The sequence below is a fragment of the Tachyglossus aculeatus genome, unplaced genomic scaffold, assembly GCF_015852505.1.
Source record: "Tachyglossus aculeatus isolate mTacAcu1 unplaced genomic scaffold, mTacAcu1.pri scaffold_152_arrow_ctg1, whole genome shotgun sequence".
NCBI lineage: Eukaryota > Metazoa > Chordata > Mammalia > Monotremata > Tachyglossidae > Tachyglossus > Tachyglossus aculeatus.
Genome location: NW_024044875.1, coordinates 305583 through 324702, shown reverse-complemented (window position 1 = coordinate 324702; position 19120 = coordinate 305583).

The window sequence follows — 19120 nt, the reverse complement described above, 5'->3', positions numbered from 1 at the left end:
CTAAGTGCTTGGGAAAGGACAAAACAACAGAGTTGGTAGACCTGCTCCCTGCCCACAAGAAGCTTTCAGTCTAGAGGTAACAGAACAAGAGTGAAGCAGTGTGGTCTATTGGAAAGATCCTAGGCCTAGGGGTCAGGGGACCTGGTTTCTATTCCTGGCTCCAACACTTGTCTGCTAGGTGACCTTTGCCAAGTCTCTTAACTTCTCTGAGCCTCAGTTCCCTCATCTACAAAATGGGGATTAAAAACCTTCTCCTTCCTACTTAGACTGTGAGCCCTGTGTGGGACCTGATTATCTTGTATCTACCTCAGCACTTAGTAAGGTGCTTGGCACACAGTAAGCACTTACACATACCACAATTATTATTAGCTTTATTATGACAAATGAAGCATTCTCTGAGAGGGAATAAACAGTCTACTTATTTTTTTCAGTCTTCAGTAGCTCTAGAATTGTTTTGGAAAAGCCTTGCATTTTCACTCTCATTTTCAAAGCTATTATCCCCCAAGGAGTCCACAGCTTCGCTGTAGAAGGAATATCCAACATCTCCATGGTGATGGAATTCCTCCTGTTGGGGTTCTCGGAGGTCCAGGAGCTGCAGCTGGTTCATCCTGCACTGTTCCTTCCGGTATACCTGGCGGCCCTGATGGGGAATCTCCTCATCGTAACTGTCACTGTCCTCGATCAGTTCCTCCACTCACCCATGTATTTCTTCCTCAGCAACCTGGCCCTCACTGACCTCTGCCTCATCTCCATCACCGTTCCCAAGTCCATCGTAAACCCCCTCACAAAAAACAAATCTATTTCCTCAAATGTGTTTTACAAGTTTTATTCTTCATATCTTTGTCATCCACTGAAATGATCTTGCTCACTGTGATTCCCCATGACCAGAGGGTCTTGTGGAAAGATGGTAGCTGTCTCCTGGCTCAGCAGGAGCCTCTCCGGCCTCATGCACATGGCCGCCATCTTCTCCGAGCCCTTCTGTGTATCCAGTGTGATCCAACATTTCTTCTGTGTTGCTCCCCACCTCCTGGCCCACGCATACCCCACTGTGATCCTTAGAGAAGTTGAAGTCACAACCTTTACTGCAGGCTTCTCTCTGCTCTGCCTCTGTTCCATCATCATTCATTCAATCGTATTTATTGAGCGCTTACTGTGTGCAGAGCACTTTACTAAGCGCTTGGGAAGTACAAGTTGGCAACGTATAGAGATTGTCCCTACCCGACAGTGGGCTTACAATCTAGAAGGGGGAGACAGAGAACAAAACAAGACATATAAACAAAATAAAATAAATAGAATAAATATGTACAAATAAAATAAATAGAGTAATAAATATGTACAAACATATATATAGGTGCTGTGGGGAGGGGAAGGATTTAAGGCAGGGGGATGGGGAGGGGGAGGAGGGGGAGAGGAAGGAGGGGGCTCAGTCTGGGAAGGCCTCCTGGAGGAGGTGAGCTCTCAGTAGGGCTTTGAAGGGAGGAAGAGAGCTAGCTTGGCGGATATGCGGAAGGAGGGCATTCCAGGCCAGGGGGATGACGTGGACCGGTGGTCGACGACGGGACAAGCGAGAACGAGGCACGGTGAAGAAATTAATGGCAGAGGAGAGGAGGGTGCGGGTTGGGCTGTAGAAAGAGAAAAGGGAGGTGAGGTAGGAGGGAGCGAGGTGATGGAGAACCCTGAAGCCGAGGGTGAGGAGTTTTTGCCTGATCATCTCTTACGTGCGTATCTTCTTCGTTGTACTGAAGCTCCTCGGTGGAGGGCTGGTTGAAAGCCTTCTCCACCTGTCTTCCCCACTTGGTCGTCGTCACTCTTTTCCTCTCCACAGGAAACTTTGCCTTTCTAAATCCAAAGTCAAATGGGCCTTCAGGGATGGATCTGTTTCTTTCCATGTTCTATTCCATAGTGCCTCCAGCCACGAACCCCCTCATCTACAACGTCAGGAACAGAAAGCTGCAGGCCAGTCTGGGAAAGATGTTAGCTGGGACAGGGTCCAACAAGAGGGAAATGTTTGCTCGTCCATTAGTCCTTTAGTCACTGGGGGCAGGAAACGCGTCTAACAACTCTGTTGCATTGGACTCTTCCAAGAAGCAGCATGGCCTAGTGAAAAGACTATGGGCCAGGGAATCAGAGGATGTGTGGTCTAATCCTTGCTCCCCCTCTTTCTGCTGTGTAACCATAGGCAAGCCATCTAACTTCTCTGTGCCTCAGTTACCTCATCTGTAAAATGGGGATTAAGACTGCGAGTCCCATGTGGGACAGGGACTGAGTCCAACCTGATTACATTATATCTACCCCAGTGCTTAGAACACTGCTTGGAACATAGTAAGCACTTAATAAATATCACAATTATGATTAAAATTGTCTTTGGATTGCCTTTTGCTATTTAATGTAATTGTAGAATTTTTTAAGTGCTTCTTATGAGTGGCACTCCGTACTAATGCTGGAGTAGATACAAGATAAAAAGGTCCCACAAGGGGCTAACAGTCTAAGGAGGAGGGAGAACAGGTATTGAAAGTTCATTTTGCAGATGAGAGAACTGAGGCACAGAGAAAAGAAGTGACTTGCCCAAGATCACACAGCAGACATGTCGGGGAGTCAGACTTAGAATTCAGGATCCTCTGACTCCCAGGACCAGGCTCTTTACACTAGACCATGCTGCTTCTTAAAGAAGAAGGGACTGAGAACTTGAAACTGATCAGACACAAGAAAGATCACTGGTTCTCTCAAACGCTGCCTGGGTGAGATTTTCTTCCCCCTTTCAGCCTCCTCTTCCAGCCCAGCCTCCCATTCTCTAACCATGACAAATCATAAGTCTCCATGAGGCAAGGCCCTCACTGAAGCCATAATCACTTTCAAGATCCACTGGAAGTGGGCCAGTGAATAACAATTAATCCACCTGACTGACCCCTAGTTCAGTTGACTGATCCATCATGATGGAATCAGTCATATTCCATTAGTGTTCTACACGCCCTGAATATTGTTGCCCAGACTTTTGACATTAATGAGGAAAATCTCTTTCCTTCTTCTGACTGCCTTTGACTGGATCATGGAGGAGATGGACATTTCAGCCCTCATTACATGTCTTGCCCTCGTCTGTTTGGTTTCCATGATCAACTCTTACGCCTGCATCTCCTCAGCTGTGCTGAGAATGCGGTCCTCAGGGAGACGGTCCAAATCGTTCTCTACCTGTCTGCCCCATCTCATCGCTGTGCCCTTCTTCCTCACCACCCCTTCCTTCGATTATCTGAAATCATCCTCCCTCTCCATCACTCCCTCGTTTCAAGACCTGCTGGTGCCTGTGCTCTACACAGTGGTACTCAATCAATCAATCAATCAATCGTATTTATTGAGCGCTTACTGTGTGCAGAGCACTGTACTAAGCGCTTGGGAAGTACAAGTTGGCGACATATAGAGACAGTCCCTACCCAAAAGTGGGCTCAAAGTCTAAAGAGGGGAGACAGAGAACAAAACCAAACATACTAACAAAATAAAATATGGAATAGATATGAACAAGTAAAGTAAATAAATAAATAGAGTAATAAATATGTACAAGCATATATACATATATACAGGTGCTGTGGGGAAGGGAAGGAGGTAAGATGGGCTGGAGAGGGGGACGAGGGGGAGAGGAAGGAAGGGGCTCAGTCTGGGAAGGCCTCCTGGAGGAGGTGAAATCTCAGTAGGGCCTTGAAGGGAGGAAGAGAGCTAGCTTGGTGGATGGGCAGAGGGAGGGCATTCCAGGCCCGGGGGATGACGTGGACCGGGGGTCGATGGCGGGACAGGCGATAACGAGGTACGGTGAGGAGATTAGCGGCAGAGGAGTGGAGGGTGCGGTCTGGGCTGTAGAAGGAGAGAAGGGAGGTGAGGTAGGAGGGGGCGAGGTGATGGAGAGCCTTGAAGCCGAGGGTGAGGAGTTTCTGCCTGATGCGCAGATTGATTGGTAGCCACTGGAGATTTTTGAGGAGGGGAGTAACATGCCCAGAGAGTTTCTGGACGAAGACAATCCGGGCAGCAGCATGAAGTATGGATTGAAGTGGGGAGAGACACGAGGATGGGAGATCAGAGAGAAGGCTGATGCAGTAGTCCAGACGGGATAGGATGAGAGCTTGAACGAGCAGGGTAGCGGTATGGATGGAGAGGAAAGGGCGGATCTTGGCAATGTTGTGGAGCTGAGACCGGCAGGTTTTGGTGACACCTTGGATGTGAGGGGTGAATGAGAGAGCGGAGTCGAGGATGACATCAAGGTTGCGGGCTTGTGAGACGGGAAGGATGGTAGTGCCGTCAACAGAGATGGGAAAGTCAGGGAGAGGGCAGGGTTTGGGAGGGAAGACAAGGAGTTCAGTCTTGGACATGTTGAGCTTTAGGTGGCGGGCAGACATCCAGATGGAGATGTCCTGAAGGCAGGAGGAGATGCGAGTCTGGAGAGAGGGGGAGAGAGCTGGGGCAGAGATGTAGATCTGGGTGTCATCAGCGTAGAGATGATATTTGAAGCCGTGGGAGTGAATGAGGTCACCAAGGGAGTGAGTGTAGATCGAGAACATAAGGGGACCGAGCACTGAACATTGGGGAACCCCCCCAGTAAGAGGATGGGAGGGGGAGGAGGAGCCTGCAAAAGAGACTGAGAATGAACGACCGGACAGATAAGAGGAGAACCAGGAGAGGACGGAGTCTGTGAAGCCAAGGCCAGATAGCGTGTTGAAGAGAAGGGGGTGTTCCTCAGTGTCGAAGGCAGCTGAGATGTCGAGGAGGATTAGGATAGAGTAAGAGCCGTTGGATTTGTCAATCAGGAGGTCATTGGTGACCTTTGAGAGGGCAGTTTCCGTGGAATGTAGGGGACGGAAGCCAGACTGGAGGGGGTCGAAAAAGAGTTGTTGTTGAGGAATTCGAGGCAGCGCGTGTAGACAACTCGTTCAAGGAGTTTGGAAAGGAATGGTAGGAGGGATATGGGGCGTTATCTAGAAGATGAGGTGTGGTCAAGAGAGGGTTTTTTTAGGATGGGAGAGAGATGGGCATGTTTGAAGGCAGAGGGGAAGGAACCAGTGGAGAGTGAGCGGTTGAAGATGGAAGTTAAGGAGGGGAGAAGGGATGGAGCGAGAGATTTCATGAGATGAGAGGAAATGGTGTCAGAAGCACAGGTGGCCGGAGTAGCACTTGAGAGGAGGGAGGAGAGCTACTCTGAGGATACTGCTGGGAAGGATGGGAGAGGAGCAGAGAGTGTTGAGAGCCGGGGGGGGAAGTGACTTTGGGGAGGTCAGACCTGATGGATTTAATTTTGTTAATGAAGTAGGAGGCCAGATCGTTGTGGGTGAGGGAATGAGGAAGGGGAGGAACCGGGGGCCCGAGAAGGGAGTTGAATGTACAGAAGAGCTGGCGGGGGTGATGGGCATGGGTGCCAATAAGGGAGCAGAAATAGTTTTGTGTGGCAGAAGAGAGGGCTGAGTTAAGGCAGGAAAGGATAAACCTGAAGTGAACGAGGTTGGCATGGTGTTTAGACTTTCGCCAGCAGCGTTCGGCAGCTCGAGCATAAGAGCGAAGGGGGCGGACAGTGGCAGTGATCCAGGGTTTTGGGTTAGTGGTACGAGAGCGGCGAAGGGAAAGGGAAGCGAGTGAGTCTAGCTGAGTAGAAAGGGTAGAGTTGAGAGCAGCAATCTTATCATCAAGACTGGGTAGAGAGGAGAGGGCGGCGAGGTGGGGTGTGAGGCTCTCCGAAAGATGAATGGGGTCAAGAGAGTGGAGATCTCTGTGAGGGAGCAATATGGATTTACAGGGGAAAGGAGTGTGAGTGAGGAGGCAGGTGAGAAGATTATGATCAGAGAGAGGGATTTCAGATTTGGTGAGGGTGAACACAGTGCAGCGATAGGAGATGATGAGGTCGAGGGTATAACCAAGTTTGTGAGTGGGTGAGGTGGGGTGGAGGAAGAGGTTGGTAGCGTCGAGGAGAGATAGAAGGCGGGCGGCAGTGCAGTCATCAGGGATATCCATGTGGATACTCCCCTCACTGAACCCCCTCATCTACAACCTGAGGAACAGTGACATGAAGGCTGCCCTGGAGAAGATCCTGGGAAGGGAAATGTTCACCTAGAGTGGAATGGGGTTTTTCTTTCAGTAGTTGTTTTCTGATGTATTGGAGGGCGTCCCATTGATCTGCAAATGCGGGAGAGGGGAGAATGTTGCAACATAGAGTAAAACTATAGTGGGCTTCCATATATGCATATACATACACATACATAAAGGCAGAAGCAGAAATGGTATGGTCTATTGGAGACAGAGGACCTGGGTTCTAATCCTGGCTCTGCCACTTGTCTGCTGTGTGACCTTAGGCATTTCACTGAACTTCTGTGGTCCTCAGTTACTTTATCTGGAAAATGGCAATTAAGACATGAGCCACATGTGGGAAATGAAGTGTGCCCAACCGGATTATCTTGAATCTACTCTAGCACTTTGTATAGTGCTCTGTACACTGCAAATAACAATAAATGCAATTGAATGATTGATTGATTAGTGCCTATATGTGCTATGGGCCCGGGGATGGGGTGAATATCAGGTTGTTAAAGGTTTCAGAACAAAGGGTGTTTGACTTGGATCGTTCAACCATCTATCCTGTCCTTGTGATTTTCCACAGTTTGCAGGAAAGAATCTTCAATGGCATGTATTCATTCAATAGTATTTACTGAACACTTACTGTTTGCAGAGTCTGTACTAAGCCCTTACAGTCCATCTCTTCATCTCTGTTTCCTCATCTCTTTGTCTTCACGTCCCTCTACCTCTGGCTTGTCTTCCCTGCCTCCCCCTCCTTCCCCTTCCTTTCAGTCTATTTCTCCCCATCTCCTATGTCCTTCTGCCACTTTGTTTTTCTGTCTGCTTCCCGGATCATCTTTGTGCAGAAACGCACTGGGCATGTTACTCCCCTCCTCAAAAATTTCCAGTGGCTACGCATCAAGCGAAAACTCCTCACTCTCGGCTTCAAGGCTCTCCATCACCTTGCCCCCTCCTACCTCACCTCTCTTCTCTCCTTCTGCAACCCAGCCCGCACCCTCCGCTCCTCTGCCGCTAATTTCCTCACTGTGCCTCGTTCTCGCCTGTCTCGCCTTCGACCCCCAGCCCACGTCCTCCCCCTTGTGGCTTGGAATGTCCTCCCTCCACACATCCGCCAAGCTAGCTCTCTTCCTTCAAAGCCCTACTGAGAGCTTACCTCCTCCAGGAGGCTTTCCCAGACTGAGCCTCCTTTTTCCTCTCCCCTTCCCCATCCCCCCACCCTATCTCCTTCCCCTCCCCACAGCACCTGTATATATGTTTGCACAGATTTATTACTATATTTATTTTACTTGTACGTATTTACTATTTTATTTTGTCAATGATGTGCATCTAGCTTTACTTCCATTTATTCTGACGACGACACTTGTTTTGTTTTGTTGTCTGTCTCCCTCTTCTAGACTGTGAGCTCGTTGGTGGGTAGGGACCATCTCTATATGTTGACAACTTGTACTTCGCAAGCGCTTAGTCCAGTGCTCTGCACACAGTAATAGCTCAATAAATACGATTTAATGAATGAATGTCTGTGCCTCTCTCTGTCTTCCCCCTACATGAATTCCACCCTGGGGAAGATTTTCTCCGGCACCTTCATTTGCAGGACGAACTGACACTCTGTCTTACGGAGGTAGGAAAATGGAGAGATCCACTTGAGGGACGTAGTGTGGCCTGGTGAAGATCCTGAGCCTGGGAGGCAGAGGATCTGAAGTCTAATTCTGCCTCCGCTACTTGTCTACTGTGTGTCCTTGGGCAACTCACTTCACTTCTCTGTGTCTCAGTTCCCTCACCTGCAAAATGAGGATGCAATACCAGTCCTCCCTCCTACTTAGACTGTGAGCCCAGTGTGGAACAGGGACTGTGTCCACACTGATGACCTTGTATCTACCCCAGTGCTTACTAAACAGCTTGGCACATAGTAAGGTCTTAGGTAATACCACTGTTATTATATTAATGGAGGACTTTAGTCACAGTGTTCTACAGGTCAAAGCTTTCCTATGAGCCTTCCTCCCTCAACCCTACTCAACCCTCCATTCCCTCTCACTATTTTTAACCGTATGTCTTGAACACTTACTATGTGCCGGGCACTGTACTTAGTGCTGGGGTAGACACGAGCTAATCGGGTTGGACACAATCCATGTCCCACATGGCCTCACAGTCAAAATCTCCTTTTCACAGATGAGGTAACTTATCCAGATGAGATGGGCCTCATCTGGGCCACAGATGAGGCCCAGAGAAGTAAAGTGGCTTCTCCAAGGTCACACAGCAGACAAGTGGCAGAACCCAGGACCTTGACTCCCAGGCCCGTGCTCTTTCCACAAGGTCGTGCTGCATCTGAATAATGGTTTTCCTCATGAAGTGAGCTAGTTTAACAAAGATTAAACAATCGTTTAATGGCATTCATTATTAGAAAACAGAACAAAATGGAATTTCATATTCTTTCTCCATGTGTTCTTGAACAAATGTTAATTTATAACATGTAAATCAAAGAGAAAATCTACTCACTTTATCAGTCATACCAGCTCCACAATAATTACCTACATAGCCGTATACTCTACTACATTCTCTATCTGTAATTGATTTTAATTTCTATCTCCCCCTGAATGCTGTAAACTCCCTGTGAGCAGTTATTGCAACTGCCAACTCTGTTATATTGTACTTTCCCAACCACTTAGTACAGTGTCTGCACATAGTAAACATTCAAAAAATACCAGTGGATGATTGTTCTACTAATTTAATTTGGCACATTCCTTTGGTGGGTGAGACAAAGATGAGACATGAAATGGGAGAAGCGATATTTACATGCTATGGCCAAGGGAAGGCCAAATGAACTAGCGAAAAAGAGTGAGAGTGGAATTTCATAGCCATAATTCATTGTTTTAAGTTAATGTCTGTCTCCCCTTCTAGACTAAACTCAATGCGGGCAAGGAATGTGCCTGTTATTTTGTTATATCATGCTCTCCCAGGTGCTTAGTACGGTGCTCTGAACACCTTAAGTGCTCAATAAATACTATTGATTGACTGACTGATTGGATGAGGGAGGTGGGAAGTGGGCAGAGGTGAAAGGGACAGTATCAGAGGCCAGAGTAGAGACTGATTCAGGATTGATATTCCCCATCCCACCCAACTAGGGCTATGCCGAAGATCCAGGGTGGACCTTTAGGGATCGGCCAGAGGCACTGCCCTCAGCCGCCTCCTGGGGAAGGAGATGGGTGCTCCACTCAAATGAGCTCAGGTCCTCAGGACTGACCACAGAAAGGAGGTTGGAGGCCAAGGGAAAGAAAGGAATATGGAAGATTTGGGAGCTGTTGTGGGAAATCACCTCACACAAAACAGTGCCCTCTGGGGGTTGTTCCTGACGTCATGTGTTGTCTTGGAGGGGCGTCACCCAAACAATCGCTCTAGCGTGCCCAAATCCCCTTTTTGTCCCAAGGAGACTTGCCTGATCGTGACCCAGTTAAGGGTTCCCCTGCCTCCCCAGGAGCCACCCTCTGGTGTTCCTGTCTGGCCTCAGCAGGATCACATAGACCTTGGGCCCAGAGATGCAGCCGTGGATCCCGGTGCCGGAGGCCAGGATGGAGAATACCTCCACGGCTACTGAGGCCTTGCCCCTGGTGCTTAGGTAGGTGGGCAGGAAGGAGACCCAGACGCTGCAGAAAACCAGCATGCTGAATGTGATGAACTTGGCATTGCTGAAGCTGTCCAGTAGCTTCCTGGCCAGGAAGGCCACCGTGAGCCTGGCCAGGGCCTGAGCCCCATGTAACCCAGGACGCAGTAGAAGGCAGTGGCTGAACCCTCGTTACACTGGACCACGATGATCCTGGCCTCGGATACCATGTCTAAGTTGGGGAACGGAGGGGAGGTCCCAGCCAGACCATGCTGATGTCCACTTGGATGAGGGAGCAGACACAGACGGTGGAGGAAGGCGTCCTGGGCCCCAACCACGTCCTCATTCTGCTCCCTCGTCCAGTGGCCCTGAAGGCCAGGACCACAGTGACCTTCCTGGCCAACACATCTGAAATGGTCATGGAGAAGGTGACTTCGAAGTCTGTCTGTTGCAAGATGCAGGTGGCTGGGCCGGGGTAGCTGATGAAGGTCAAGGAGGACAGGAAGCAGATCAGAAGGGACATGAAGAGAATGTAACTGAGACTGCAGTTGCTAATTTACACTATGGGGTTTCCCGGGTGGTGGACTAAGATCCCCCAAACCAGGGCAGTGAGGAGAGAGAAACAGAGGGCTAAGAACACCATAGACACTGCCAAAGCCTCCTCATAGGAAAGGAAGACCACCGCTTTCAGGACCCAATGATCTCTTTGGCGATTTGGAAATTCATCTTTGGGGCATCTGATGCATTGATCCGCATCTGAAAGTAATAAAGGAGATTCCCCACCTCGCCTGGGACGAGGCATGAAGTTCCAGCCCCTGGGCGAGGGAAGTTCACAATACAAGTGCAAAGTAATGCAGAGAAGAGCATCCAGGAGACTCAGATGGATGGAGAAACTGCTTTCCAAGTACTTGGAATGTGTATACCAACTCTGTTGTATGTTACTCTCCCAAGGCCTTAGTCCAATGCTCTGTACCCAATAAATGCCCAATAAATACTGGTTTGACTGGAGTGATAAGATTGGTTTAGTCTGCTCAGTTACTTTAGCACTTGGATTTGTACCATTTATTCACCTCAACGACTCTCAGATCTACAGTCCTTCTGGCCATAACCATAATTTATTTTAATGTCTATCTCCCGCTATAGATTTTAAGCTTCTTGAGGACAGGGAATGTACCTACCAACTATTATATCATACTCTCCCAAGAGTTCAGTACAGTGCTCTGCACACAGTAGTACATACGAATCAGTAGTAGATACAAATCACTTCACTTCTCTGTGCCTCAGACACCTCATCTGCAAAATGGGGATTGAAACTGTGAGCCCCATATAGAAAAGGGTGTGTGTCCAACCCAATTTTCGTGAACCCATCTCAGTGCTTAGTTCAGTGTCTGGCATATAGTAAGCGCTTAACAAATACCATAATTATAATAATTATTATTGTCAAGTGGCAAAGCTGAGATTAAAACCCATGTCCTTCTGATTCCCAGACTTATCATATATCCACTTGGCTATGCTATGTCTTCACATATTCCCTCTGGTCTGGAACTCCATCTCTCTTCATGTCTAGCGGACTACTACTCTCTCCATCTTCAAAGCTCTATTAAATCCTAGAGCTCTTCCCTGATTATTCTGTCATTTTGCCCCTTTTGTTTTGCCTAGGTACTTTTCTCTATATCCTTTAGGCAGCACTTTTATACTCACCCTTGACCCACCCTCTTGTCTACATATTCTGATATTCCATTACTTCTCCTTGTACCCCTAAAGCAGCAGTTTTATACTCAACTCTGCCCCACCCCCTTATGTACATATCCTGATATTCTGTTACTTCTCTCATTCATAATTTATTTTAATGTTTGTCTTCCCAACGAGATTGTAAGCTCTTTTCATTTTTCTTTTTCTATGGCATTTGTTAAGGGCTCACTATGTGTGAAAAACTGGAGTAGATACAAGATGATTAGTTGGACACAGCCCCATTTAATCGCTATTTTACAGGTGAGGTAACTAAGGCACGGAGTGCTTAAGTGACTTGCCCAAACTCACTCAGCAGGCAGGTGGCGGAACCAGGATTAGAACCAATGTCCACTGACTTCCAGGCCCGTGCTCTTTCCACTAGGCCAGTGCGGTTTCTCCAAGATCCCTGAGGGCAGGGATCGTGTCTAATCGTTCTACTCTACTGTACTTCCTCAAGTTGTTAGAACAGCGCTAGACTCAAAGTAAATACTCAATCGATGTTGATCCTACCCCTTCATTATCAACTAAATTATGGCTTCAAAATCTACAGTACCACAAGCACATAGGCCTACAAGTACAGGGTTCAGGGAGAGAGATCCTCAGTAGCCTGGGACTGTAGGATGCATTTCCTGCCATGGCCAGATCCCTTGAATGAGCCCACAGTCAGTGGTATCTTTGGCTGATTTTAGAACATCAGAGGGGAGAAAGGGACTGAGTCCCCTCATGGCAGGGACCCTGTCTGATCCAATTGTATTGTATCTAGCTCAGCACAGTGCTAAAAGGATTGTATGGATTTAACAAGTAAAGAAGCAGCATGGCCTAGTGGAAAGAGCATGGGCCTGGGAGTCAGAGGACCTGGGTTCTAATGTTGGCTCTGCCAATTGCTTGCTGTGTGACCTTGGGCAAGTCACTTAACTTCACTGTGCCTGTGTTCCTCAACGGTAAAATGGGGTTTAAATACCTGTTCTCCCTCCTACTTAGACTGGGAGCCCCACAAGGCAGGGGAACTGTGTCCAACCTAATTAACCTGTACCTACTCCAGGGCTTATAACAGTGTTTGACACATAGTTAAGTGTTCAACAAAGACCATAAAAAGATGCCAATATTATTAAACTGCAAGCTCGTTGTATGTGCAGGGATCATGTCTACCAACTCTGCTGTATTGCACTTTTGGAAGTGTTTGGTACAGTTCTGTGTACACAGTGAGCACTCAAAAAATACCACTGATAGACTGATTGGCAGGAAATCTGTCTGATAATTCTGTTGTACTCTCCCAATAATTTACTAGAGTTCTCTGCACATAGCAAGCCCTCAATAAATACCATTGGTGGATTGATTAATGACTGACATGAAATATTCCAGTTAAAATTTACACTCATCCCGGACTTTTGGTCAGGAAACATGTCTATCAACACTACTGTCTTGTACTCTCTAATCAATCAATCGATGGTATTTACTAAGCACTTATTTTTTGCAGAGTACTGCACAAAGCACTTGGAAGAGTACAGTATAACACTAAAACTCCCAAGCACTTCATACAATGCTCTGCAAACAATAAGTGCTCAATAAATACAATTGATTGATTCACTGATTTTTTTAATAGATTTTTTTTCTTTGGCTTGTTTTTATGGTATTTGTTAAGCCATCCAAATTACAGTGCTTCTGGGCTTCTGGGAATATCATTCTCCTGCTACTTTCCATCTTCTCCAGCCTAAGGCCCATTGACCAGATCTTCGCTCACCTGGGCCTGGCCAACACCATGGTGCATCTCAGAAAGGGAATCTTGGAGACCACTGAAGCTTAGAAGTTGGAATATTTCCTGGACACAATTGGCTGCAAAATCCTCCTTTATTGCTACCGCGTGGCCCGGGGACATTCCATCTGCTCTTACGCATATTCCAGGCAGTCACCCTCAACCCTGGGACCCTCCAATGGGCTCTGGTCAAAGACAGAGCCCCCAGATCGGTCGGCCAGTCGTGCCTTCTCTTCCGTATCCCCAGTTTGCGCCTTGACATTACCACCCCCTCAGAACCAGACCAGGGTTCAGAATATAGTTCATTTAAAATAGTTCTTCAGTCAGAGTCAGTGCGGGCCTCACCCTGGCGAATTCCATCATTTTCACCCTCCCCGATATCCTATTTATAGGGCTCGTGAGTGGGGCCAGCATTGACCAGGTGACTCTACTGTGTAAGCACCACAAGTTAGTCTAGGACCTGCACGGACATGGATACCTGTCCAGTCCGATGCCCAAGTTTTAAGAAGCCAAATGTGTCCTTTTCCTGGCCATTCTCTATGATCTCCTGCACGGAAGCAGTTCGGTCACATTGAACGTGTTAATGAACACCCAGGCCTAGACTCCCCTCATACTGAATATCCACACGGTTTTGTCGTTCGTCTTCTTGGCCATAAGTCCATTCCTGATTATCAACAGCATCAGGAGACCATTCTGGGGCAGATTTCCTGAGGAAACACAAAGCCCCACTCTCCAAATCAACCGAGTTGATGGCAGCAGCAGAGCCCCAAGTAGGTGGGAGAGAAGGGAAAAGGACCTGAGATGGGAGGGACTGTAAGGCAGTTATGGTCAGGGAATGTGTCTATTAATCATATTTTATTGTACTCTCCCAAACGCTTAGTACAGTGCTGTGAACATAGTAAGCACTCAATAAATACCATTGATTATTGAGTGTTTGAGGGACCTAGTGCAATAGTCACTTCCCAGGGAAGTTCCCCACTGCACTTATGTACCTATCTATGAACTATGTATGATAAATTCTTTATTTATATTCATGTCTGTCTCTCCCTCTGGCCTGTAATTTCACTGTGGGAAGGGAACGTCTGCCAACTCTGTTGTATAGGACTCTCCCAAATGCTGAGTACAGTGCTCTGTGCATGGTAAACACTCAATTAAATACCTTTAGTGATGATGATGATGCTGAATTTTAGCTTTGCCTGGGTGAAGTGACAGCTGCATTTCAGCATGAGACAGCCTGAATTAGACAGGAGCCTCTACCCCCTTCTCTGCAGATAGTAAGTGCTAGATAAATACCATTGATTTGTATCTACCCCAGCACTTAGAACAGTGCCTGACACATAGTAAGCTTTTAACAAATATCCCTGAAAAAAATCAGAAAAACAAAAGGAGGCTTAGCTGGTCTTGAACTTCTTGGCAAGTTTGGCCAGGTATATTTTTGGCAAGTTTGTCTGTTTCATCTAATTCATTTCATACTACATTTCGTTTCTTGCTATATGTTCTCTTTTCATTCTGCTTTGTTAGCATCACTAACCATATCTATCTACCAAGTGATATAATATACATCCATATATAATGTACATATCACTGTCATTATATTCCATCATCATATATCACTATATGAAGGACAATGATATGTGCATGTGTGTATATGTATGTATATATACGTATATATGAGTAGTGATGTATATTATCAGTGATAATACATATGCATTATTATCTTTCATATTCAAGTAAGACACCACTGACAGTGCTGGGTTTTTTAATTATATTTGCTAAGCGTTTATAATGTGCCAGGCATTGTACTAAGCATTGGGTAGATAGAAGCTAAATCAGGTTGGACTCCCAGAGAAGCAGAGTGACTTAGGGAAAGAGCACTGGCTTTGGAGTCAGAGGTCACGTGTTCATACCCCAGCTCTGCCAATTGTAAGCTGTGTGACTTTGGGCAAGTTACTTAACGTCTCTGTGCCTCAGTTACCTCATCTGTAAAATGGGAATTAAGACTGTGAGCCCCCTGTGGGAGAACCTGATCATCTTGTAACCTCCTCAGCGCTTAGAACAGTGCTTTGCACATAGTAAATGCTTAATAAATGCCATAATTATTATTTTTATGTCTCACACGGATCTCATATGGTGCTCACGGTCCTAGTCCGCACTTGACAGATGAGAGTACTGAGATAAAAAGAGTTGCCTGAGGTCACACAGTGGAACAAGGGGTAGAACCAGGATAAGAACCCAGGACCTCTGACTCTCAGGCTCGTGCTCTATCCCCTAGGCCACACTGCTTCTCTATGGAGTCACAGGACCGATCAGGCCTATTACCAAGGGAAATAATTTCACAGCATTCCTCTAGGCTTGAATTTGTCAGAGATGCATCTTCTCCCCATCCACCCCGCCCCCACAAACCGATCCAATGTCCTGCTCCTAATTTTGCTGAGCCAGAATTCCCAGAAGGGATGAGACAGGGAATGAAAAACATCTTAGCCGAGTCAACGCAGGTGCCAATCCTGAGGGCTGCGATTCTTTAGGACTGGGATGGAGCTCGCTCTGCTCAGAGGTTGGAACGGGAGCTGAGGGAGGGAGGGAGGGAGAAGAGCGGTCAGAACTCAGGGGCGCCCACATGGCCAGTAACAAGGGATTCAGGGATTCTTGCAATCACAACTTGGCCAACCTTTAATTATGGGCCCTAGTGGCTGATCCCAGACCTCCCTCCTCCACCAATCAGGAGGAGCCGTGAAATATGGCACAGAATTAAAGCTATTGTCAAAGAAAACTAGAAACTGTATCCCCAAGACCAGGTATCAGAAATGGAAAGCATCTCCCTGAGCTGACATCATCACCGGTACTAATACTCAGATGGACCCTTCCAAGCTGTGGCAGCGCGAAGTAACGTGGTCTAGCTGAAAGAGCACGGGTCTAGGAGTCACAGGCTCTGGTTTTTTATCCCAGCTCCGCCACTTGTCTGGGTGTGACTTTGGGGAAATCGCTTCACTTCTCTGTGCCTCAGTCACCTCATCCATAAAATGAGGATTCAATACCTGTTCTCCTTCCTTCTTAGACTGTGAGCCCCTTGTGGGGTATGGACCTATACAACCCGATGAGCTTGTATTAACAATGACATTTATTAAGAGCTTACTATGTGCAAAGCACTGTTCTAAATGCTGGGGGGGGGTTACAAGGTGATCAGGTTGTCCCACGGGGGACTCACAGTCTTAACCCCCATTTTACAGATGAGGGAATTGAACCACAGAGAAGTTAAGTGACTTGCCCGAAGTCACACAGCTGACAATTGGCGGAGCCGGGATTTGAACACGTGACCTCTGACTCCAAAGCCCGGGCTCTTTCCACTGAGCCACGCTGCTTCTCACGAAGTGGCTAAACTGACCTTTTAGAGATGACTTTCCTAGAAAATGGAAGATAGCAAGACTAGAGGACCCCCATATTTTGGTCAGGCAAATCAACTTACTCTGTACGTCCTCGTATCTGCCCCAGCCCTTAATAAAATGTCTGGCACACAGAAAGTGCTTAACAAATACCATTTAAAAAAATAATCACTGGGAATGCAAAATTCTCAGAGAAACAGGGAACGGGGAGAATGGAATTGGAACTGAAAAGATGGATTCATAGATGAGGTGGGTTGAGGAAAGATGAGGAGAGCAATGAGTTCAGGAAACAGGTACAGGGAGCTGGGACTGCAGGCATAAATGGAAAGAGCAGTGTGGCCTCGTGGATAGCACGGGCCTGGAAATCAGAGGATGTGGTTCTAATCTTGGCTCTGTCACATGTTTTATATGTGACCTTGGGCAAGTCACTTCACTTCTCCATGTCTCAGTTTCCTCATCTGTCAAATAGAGATTGAATGTCTGTTCTCCCTTCCATCTCCTTCCATATCTGCCAGACCACCACTCTCCCCAACTTCAAAGCCTTATTAAAGGTCTCATTTCCTCTAAGTGGCCTTCCCTACTTAAAACATCTTTTCCCCAGTGCCCTCTTCCTTCTGCATCATCTTTACACTTTGATCTGTGACTTTTGAGCAATTTATACTCATCTTCCATTACTTATGTACCTATCTATGCATTCCATATTAAAAATTGATTTTTTTATATTAATACCTCTCTCCCCCTCTAGACGGCAAGCTCATCATGTGCAAGGAATACGTCCACCAGCTCTGTTGCACTGTACTCTCCCAAACACTTTGTGGGCAAGGAATATGTCTATTTATTTCCATATTGTCCTCTCCCAAGCCCTTACTACAGTGTTTTGCACAGAGTAAGCGCTCAATAAATACAACTGAATGAATGAATGAAACATTTAATACAGTGCTCTGGACACAGCAAGTGTTCAGTAAATGACACTAAGTCAATCTGTAAGTCAATCACATTTATTGAGCACTTATTGTTTGCAGAGCATTGTACAAAGTGCTTAGGAAAATACAGTATAACAATAGAACAGACACAACGAGTTTACAGTCTAGAGAGGATCATAGACATTGACATCAATGAAAAAATTGAAGATATGGACATAGGTCCCATGGGGCTGGGACTGGGGATGAATAAAGGGAGACCAGCTTTCTTCCCTTTTCCTCCCCACGAACAGACCGCCCCCCACTCGGTGTGTAATACTAATGATGGTATTTGTTAAGTGCTTACTATGTGCAAAACACTGTTTTAAGCGCTGGAGGGTACAAGGTGATCAGGTTGTCCCATGTGGGGTTCACAATTTTAATCCTCATTTTACAGATGAGGTAACTGAGGCACAGAGAAGTTAAGTGACTTGCCCAAAGTCAAACAGCCATTTAATGGTAGAGTCAGGATTAGAACCCCATGACCTCTGACTCCCAAGCTCATGCTCATTATACTGAGCCATGCTGCAGCTTGGGAAAAGAAAGCCATCTGCTGCTATGACTGCATGCCCTGTGCCAATTGATCAGCAATCAGACCAGTAGATGTTCACCGGGAATTGTGCTTCCTAATTAAATAGTAGTGGGTCGGACAGGAAATTCAGGGAGAGCCTTCTGAAAGAGGGAATAATAATGATAATAACAAAAATGATTGCAATATTTGTTGTGTTTACTAGGTGTCTTGAGAAGCAGCATAGCCATGTGGATAGAGCATGGCCAGGGAGTCAGCAAGACCTGTGTTCTAATCCTGGCTCCTCCACTTGTCATCTGTGTGACCTTGGGCAAGTCCCTTCACTTCTCTGCGCCTTAGTTCTCCCATCTGTAAAATGGGGATTCAATACCTGTTCTCCCTCCTATTTAGCCTGTGGACCCCATTTGGGACTTGATGATCTTGTATCTACTTCAGTGCTTAGTACAGTGCGTGGCATAGAGAAAACGCTTAACAAATACCACAATTATTCTTATCTGAGCACTAGGCGCTAGGGTACATACAGACAGGTCTGTTTGGACACAGTCTATGTCCTAAATGGGGCTCACAGTCTTCATCCCCATTTTACAGATGAGGTACGTGAGGCAAAGAAAGGTGAAGTGACTTCCCCAAGGTCAACACAACAGGCAAGTGGTGGAGCTGAGATTAGAATCCAGGTCCTTCTGACTCCCGGGCCCTAGCTCCATCCACTGGGCAGGCTGGAGGTGGGGGGTGGGGGACAGTTGGGACACCCAGACTCCTCTTATCTTCTAATAGGACACCTATTATCTTCTCGGAGTTGGACTCCGAATGAGTCACTAGACACACTCCAGTCTTTCAGAAGCAGAGTCTCCATTCATCTAACTTTTTGGTTGCTCTTCTCTGCATTCCTTTACACCTGTACCATGGACTTCCCTCACCCTGGGACTAGAATTTCACAGAATTTCACGCCTCCACCCAAAGGAATTGTTAGATTCCATCTATTTCTTTCAAATATGGAGTGTCCCCAGGATGAATATCCAAATCCTCAAAGAGATCAGCCCCAAGGGGGTGGTCTTCCTTTCCTCCGAGGAGCCTTTGGGAATGGTTCTGGAGTCCTTAGCCCTCTGTTTCCCTCGCCTCACTGCTCTAGTTTTG